A 6,442-nucleotide genomic window follows, 5' to 3' on the forward strand; every position below is an offset into this window, starting at 1 on the left:
TACCTCGGATTGAACTTTGACCCACACACTGGCCATAAAAGCAACAACAAAATTAATGAGGTTCTTGCTAATTGGGCTAAAAAAATTGATAATCTACCACTCGAGCCCATGCAGAAAATGGAAATTTTGTGTCAGTACCTGATCCCTAAACTGTTATTTAAATTGGAAATGACAGGAACAGAAGCTAAAACTTTAAATGTTCTGGATCAAACAGTAAAAAAGTATGTCAAACATTTTCTACACCTTCCTGCATACCATGTGATAGTCTCCTATATTCGAAAAGATCATTTGGGGGCCTCAGTATACCAAAACTATGTACAACAATTGGTCTAAACAAAGTCAATAGTTTATTGTTTCTCAGGGCAGCTCCGGATCTGTACATAGCTCATTCATTCATATATGCAACAGAAGTAATCAATGAACAAATAGATAACATCATCAAAACACACAAACTCAACATTTTAGACAGCAGGTTTCTGAGTTATGATTTGAATTTGTTAGCAACATATGATTGGAGAAAAGAAGAATTTGAGAAATGGGCAAATATCCCTGTCCAAGGTGATGGTATAAAATAATTAGCAAGTAATCCAACCTCAAATTTTTGGATCAGCAAGCATAACAAAATGAAAGAAAATCAATATATAGCTGTGCTGATGTTAAGAGCAAATGTCTTATATACTAAAGAAACCATCACTAGGGAAAGAAATCGTACATTTACTAACCCTGGGCGTAGTTCGCAAAGTAGCACTTCGCGAAGCTACGCAAATGCAGTTCGCACTACGCGAGCTACGGGTAGCACTTCGCGAACTGCGTAGTACCTTGTTCGCACTGTGCCAGATGTCGTTTTCAATGATTGCACAGTGCGGACAAGCAACCGGCACTGTGCAATCAATGAAAATGGCATCTTGCACAGTGCGAGCTGTAGTTTTCTGTTGCTCGAGTAGATTTTTACTCGAGCGGCAGCTTTCTCAACGCAAACTGGTAATTTCTCATCGCGAGCGGTCGCGAGCATACGCGACCACTCGCAATGAGAAATCTGACCTCCTCGTGTTGGGAATCTCGCTGGGAGGTTTATTTTCTATGCTCGCGATCGCCAACTTGATGTTGCTGATCGCGAACAAGGAAAAAGTCTCGCGGGGATGTCATTTTGCTTGCTCGCGGTCGCCAACTTGACGTTGAGGACCGCGAGCAAGCAAAAAATGACCGCAGCACTATGCAACACTACGCTACGCGTGTTCGCGCTGTGCTACGTGCAATTCGCGTAGTGCGAAGTAGCGCGAACTTCTCAAACTACGCGAGCGTAGCGTAGTGCTTTGCTCAGGCTTAACATTTACCACATGTAGCTACTGTAAAGATGTTTGCGAAACATTTTCACATATTTCAGGAGCATGTCCCAAAACCAAGGACATTAGGATAAAAAGACATAAAAAAATTCTGGCATTGTTCATTGATAGAGCAAAAAGGTGTGGTTGGATGGTATATAGGGATCTCATGTTAAGAACAATAAATGTGAACTACGAAAACCAGATGTAGTGTTTACCAAAAATGGTACAGCTGTAGTGATTGATGTTTCAATTTGTTATGAAAACTCACAGAATTCCCTTGAATTAGCGTTTGAGAGTAAAGTTAAATACTATCAGGATCTGTCACAGCAAATCAAAGATCTCACCAAATGCAACACTGTAACATTTGATGGCTTTATTGTTGGATGTCGTTGTATTTGGCCTCAATGTAATGAATTTGCTCTGGCTGATCTAGGTCTGCAAATGTCATTCCCGTTGAAGAAAAATGTTTGCCTGACTACTTTAATGGACACTCTTAAAATGTGCCAAGTATTCATGGACAATTAAATATCAAGCTTATGCTGAGATGGACACTTTCTTGCAGCACACATGTCACCCTTATAAAGCATATTGTTTTAAACTTTTGATTCATTAACATTTAAATGTGGTTATACAGTTACATAATAGTTTACAGTTGACACAAGATTTAGTATAGATATGAATTTTATAGATGTGATTTTTCTAGAATTTTTTAGATGTGCATTTTCTAGTTAGATGTGCAATTTATAGATGTGTATTTTTATAGATGTGTGTTTATAACAATTTAGATACAAATGTGTACATCATAATTATTGAAATGTCTTGAATAATGAATAGGTCACAAATAATTACATACACATAATTAATTCATACCACACATTGATTATTGATGTCCTGCTAATCATTCTTTAATTTCTCAGGACTGTTCGTAGACAACTTAAATTGTTGGAATATTACTGCAGGGTGTACTCTCTCTGGCCTATACGTGATCCCAGTTCCAGTGAGGACAGCATTCAGTTTGGCTTCCCTCTGCCCCCATGTACTATCGAGCAAAACCACAGCCAAGAGAACGGGCTTATCGGAATCAGCGGGGAAGGAAATCCCTGTTGAGCTGGACTCTAGTATGGTACTGTGACATGAGAGGTGTAGGATAAGTGAAAGACCTTCGGGCCGGTGGTGAAATACCACTACTCTTATCATTTTTTCACTTACCCGATGAGGCGGGTGGCGAGCCCCGTGGGGCTCTCGCTTCTGGCTCCAAGCGCCCAGCGCCCGCCGGGCCTGACCCGCTCCGGGGACATTGGCAGGTGGGGAGTTTGACTGGGGTGGTACACCTGTCAAATGATAATGCAGGTGTCCTGAGGCGAGCTCGGGGAGGACAGAAACCTTCCGCAAAGCAAAAGGGCAAAAGGTCACTTGATCTCGATTTTCAGTATGAATACAGACCGTGAAAGCGGGGCCTCATGATCTTTCTAACTTTTTGGGTTTCAGGCAGGAGGTGTCAGAAAAGTTACCACAGGGATAACTGGCTTGTGGTGGCCAAGCGTTCATAGCGATGTCACTTTGTGATCCTTCGATGTCGGCTCTTCCTATCATTGTAAGCAGAATTCACCAAGCATTGGATTGTTCACCCACTGATAGGGAACGTGAGTTGGGTTTAGACCATCGTGAGACAGGTTAGTTTTACCCTACTGATGATGTGTTGTTGCAATAGTAATCCTGTTCAGTATGAGAGGAAACGCAGGTTCAGACATTTGGTGTATGTGCTTGGCTGAGGAGCCAATGGGGTGAAGCTACCATCTGTGGCATTATGACTGAATGCCTCCATGTCAGAATCCCCTGTAAACCGTAATAATACCACAGTGCCGTGGAGCCTCAGTTGGGCTGAGATAGCCAGCCTCTCTTGGGGGAGGGCGATGCATAGAGCCACTCGCTTGGGTACCGGAGCACGGACGGAAGGAGGCCGCCTCCATTGCCCTTAGTGCACCGCATGTTCATGGGGCACCCGGTGCTAAATCATTTGTAGATGACCTGAGTCTGGATCAGGGTTTCGTAAGTAGCAGAGCAGCTACCTCGCTGCGATTTATTGGAAGTCATCTTCTGAGCCAAGCTTTTGTCTTTCCGTGCATGGGCGCCCGCGAATGCCCTCCTCCACCAGGGGTGGGTCCCTCTGCTGCCGGGATGGTATAAAGGATGCAGAAGGGGTGATGCGGGCCTGCAGGAGGCCCCCTCCACCACATGCCTTCCTGCACGGGGGCCTCTCCCTCCCGTCCCTGTGCCACTGAGGTGCGGGGATGGGGGCCACCATCCCTTGTGGGTCAGCAGGGTCACCAGATGGCGGGGGACAGCCGCCCTTTCTTCCCCCTGCTCCCAAACAAGTTGAGCAGGGAGGTGAGCAGCCCCGGGAAAGGAGCCTCCTGAGCAGCAGCCTTGGAGCACCTGGCCACCCTCGCCGTCATCAGACAGCAAGGGCGACTGGGTCCGGCTGTCTCAGGCCGTTTGCGCACTTGGTCTTCCCGGGCCCTCTGGTCGCCTAGCTGCGCGACCAGATGGCCCTGCGGGCTGGGAAACCAGATGGGCCTGCGGGCCGGGCAACCAGATGGACCTGTGGGCCGGGCGACCAGATGGCCCTGCGGGCTGGGTGACCAGATGGCTGGCCTACTGGCTGGCCAGGCTGACTCCAACTTTTGTCCTTCCCCAGGGTTCTGTAATCCTTAAGAGTTTAGGGTTAATAGTCGAGGAAAATGGGCTCCCTGGGCAGGCCGGCAGGGAGAGGACATGGCCTGGTCTTAACCCTCCTTGGTTCCAGCCGAGGGTCCGGGCGCTGGGGACATGGGGTCCATCGTGGCCCGAGATGGCTCTCCCGGGCCTGGCTAGGGATCGGAAGCTGGGACAGGGCCTGGGGCTCGAACTCCATCCAGCGGGCCCCGGGGTGTGGGAGCCCTCCATCTTGCATGCCAGTCAAGGGTCTGGGCTCCGCCAGCTCCACTCAGCAAACCTCGCCCTCGCGGCTGTCCCCCGCATTGAGGAACTTCGATTTTCGAGCACGATCGAATCGACCCGCCATATTGTGACCTGCCGCCATTTTGTGTTGCCATCACTCAAGCAGCAACGCGAACGAAGTCTATTCTGCTTTTTCTGTAGCCCGGTGTCAAAATACGTCCTCGGCCTTTATTTGCGAAGCTGGTGTTAGAACTAGCCGAGTACACTAATCCTTGTCTGGCTTTTCTAATCCCTGTTTCAACTATCTGTTGGCTCACACTATTCTTTCCTGATTATATCTTATCGACTGGCCTTCACTGTCTTCTGCTAGCATTCTCTCATGTCACGACTGTCCTCCAATACACGCAAACGTATCTCACCACCTGCAAGTTAGTTATAATCTGTTAATGAATTAGTTCGAGGGTGGGGTCACAAACACAGTTGGAGGAGAGGTCTCTTTGAGTCATCTGATATTTCTGTTTTCGAACCTTTCTTATTGGTTCCGCTTTGTTTTCCAACCTTCCCTATTGGCTCTTTCCTTATATGCTTTGGGAGTGTATCTCGTTAATAATTATGTATTGTATAGTATTTAATCTGATGCACCACAGAGTGAAGTGGCAGTCTCCTGAGAACCTACTTTGTGTACTTCAAGGATAACTGTACTAGCTGCAGCTAAATAAATCCAATCTTCTAACGCCGACAGAGTGTCCCGTGTCTCTGTGTAGCGAAGCACGTGAACTCCGGAGACAGAGGGCGTACCCTGCGCCGCCAGGTCCAAAAGGTTCTGGTTCTTCAATTGGCGCCCAACGTGGGGCGGCTTCAGTGGTACCGGTTCTGCTCGAAGGTCGTGAGGAACCCCGCAAGAAAATTCCAGAGGGTTCGCGAGCCACACTAAGCGACCCCTGTATGTCGAAAGTGGTCCTAAGGTCTTTTGCAGCGCGGTTACTCCTTCCTGACGGCTACTGACGACCGCTGCCCTGACTGCCGCCCTGCTTTGGCCCATTCCTTTGATGATGTATGGTAAGGCGAGACGATAGACGGGCCTCTGTTGGTGGAAGAAGACGTCCTTAGTTAAGTATTTTCGTGGGTCGCACTCACAATTTGGTTCTTTGTTTGATGTCCTTAGGTTTCTTAGATTTAGCGTTTGCAAAGGCTAAAGCCGAGGGTAAGTGCATTTGTGCTGCGTAAACTGAGTTTTACTCCCTTGAAGTTTGTGAACAGTCCGGAGACATCTCGAGATGCCTGGTCTGACTAAGTTTGGAAGAATTTGTTGTCTTGGTTGTAATAGGGACTCCCGACTTGAGGACTCTTGTCCGATTCCTTCGGTTGGAACTCCCACATATGAGCTCTATTCGAAACATGGTATCGGCCCCATTGCCTTTAACGAGACATGGACTCGATACACGAAGAAAGATGGTGTTCTCAAATGGCCAGAAAATGGTAGTTTTGACCCTGATGTGTTAGACAATTTGGAAGCAGTTTTGTTCAAAAGAAAAGCCCGGCCGGCAATGTTTGACTCTTTCCGCCTTTGGCGTAAGGAACCCAAACAGAAAGAAATTAAAAAAGCAAAACGAGATAGGAAAGCACAGGGTATGACAATTATACAGGCTGCCCAACAGTTCAAAAATGATGAAATTGACAATGCGACTGAAATTTCAGAAAGACAACATCGTATGGCGATAGATAAATGCTATCCGGTGTTGCCTGTTTCTCCTTCTGATAATAAGAAAGATATAGAAGAAGATCCCCTAATGTCTCATTTATTAAGGTTGCCTCCACCCTATGCGCAAAATGCCAATGTACCTCAGCTGTTACAGCCTGCTCAGCTGCTAGTGGTACCTCCGCCGGTTCCGGCTCTTTAGCATTTGCTTCCACAAGTATTACCGCCCTTGCCGGTTTTACCATTAGTCTCAATTTCTTTGCCTTCATCTCCTGATCTTAGCTCTCCTTTGCCTTCTGCTCCTCCTGCAATTTCCAGTTCTTTTCCTGTCAGTTCTCCTAATACTCTGTCTCCAGTTCTAATGTCTAATTCACCGTCTGTGCGTAAGCGTCTCACAGATTCTGTCACTAGTATTCTATCTCCTTTCTTTGGAGCTTTTAATGTGTCTCCGGCTTTTGCTCGAAGACAATCTCGTAGT

At 47.0% G+C, this 6,442-nt stretch overlaps 1 pseudogene; it reads left to right on the plus strand.

Moving 5' to 3' along the window:
• The first annotated feature begins 2,268 nt into the window (after positions 1-2,268).
• LOC146822923 (28S ribosomal RNA) lies at positions 2,269-3,437 on the plus strand (annotated as a pseudogene).
• The last annotated feature ends 3,005 nt before the right edge of the window (positions 3,438-6,442 follow it).

Source organism: Triturus cristatus, chromosome 5_2 (assembly GCF_964204655.1).
Source record: "Triturus cristatus chromosome 5_2, aTriCri1.1, whole genome shotgun sequence".
NCBI lineage: Eukaryota > Metazoa > Chordata > Amphibia > Caudata > Salamandridae > Triturus > Triturus cristatus.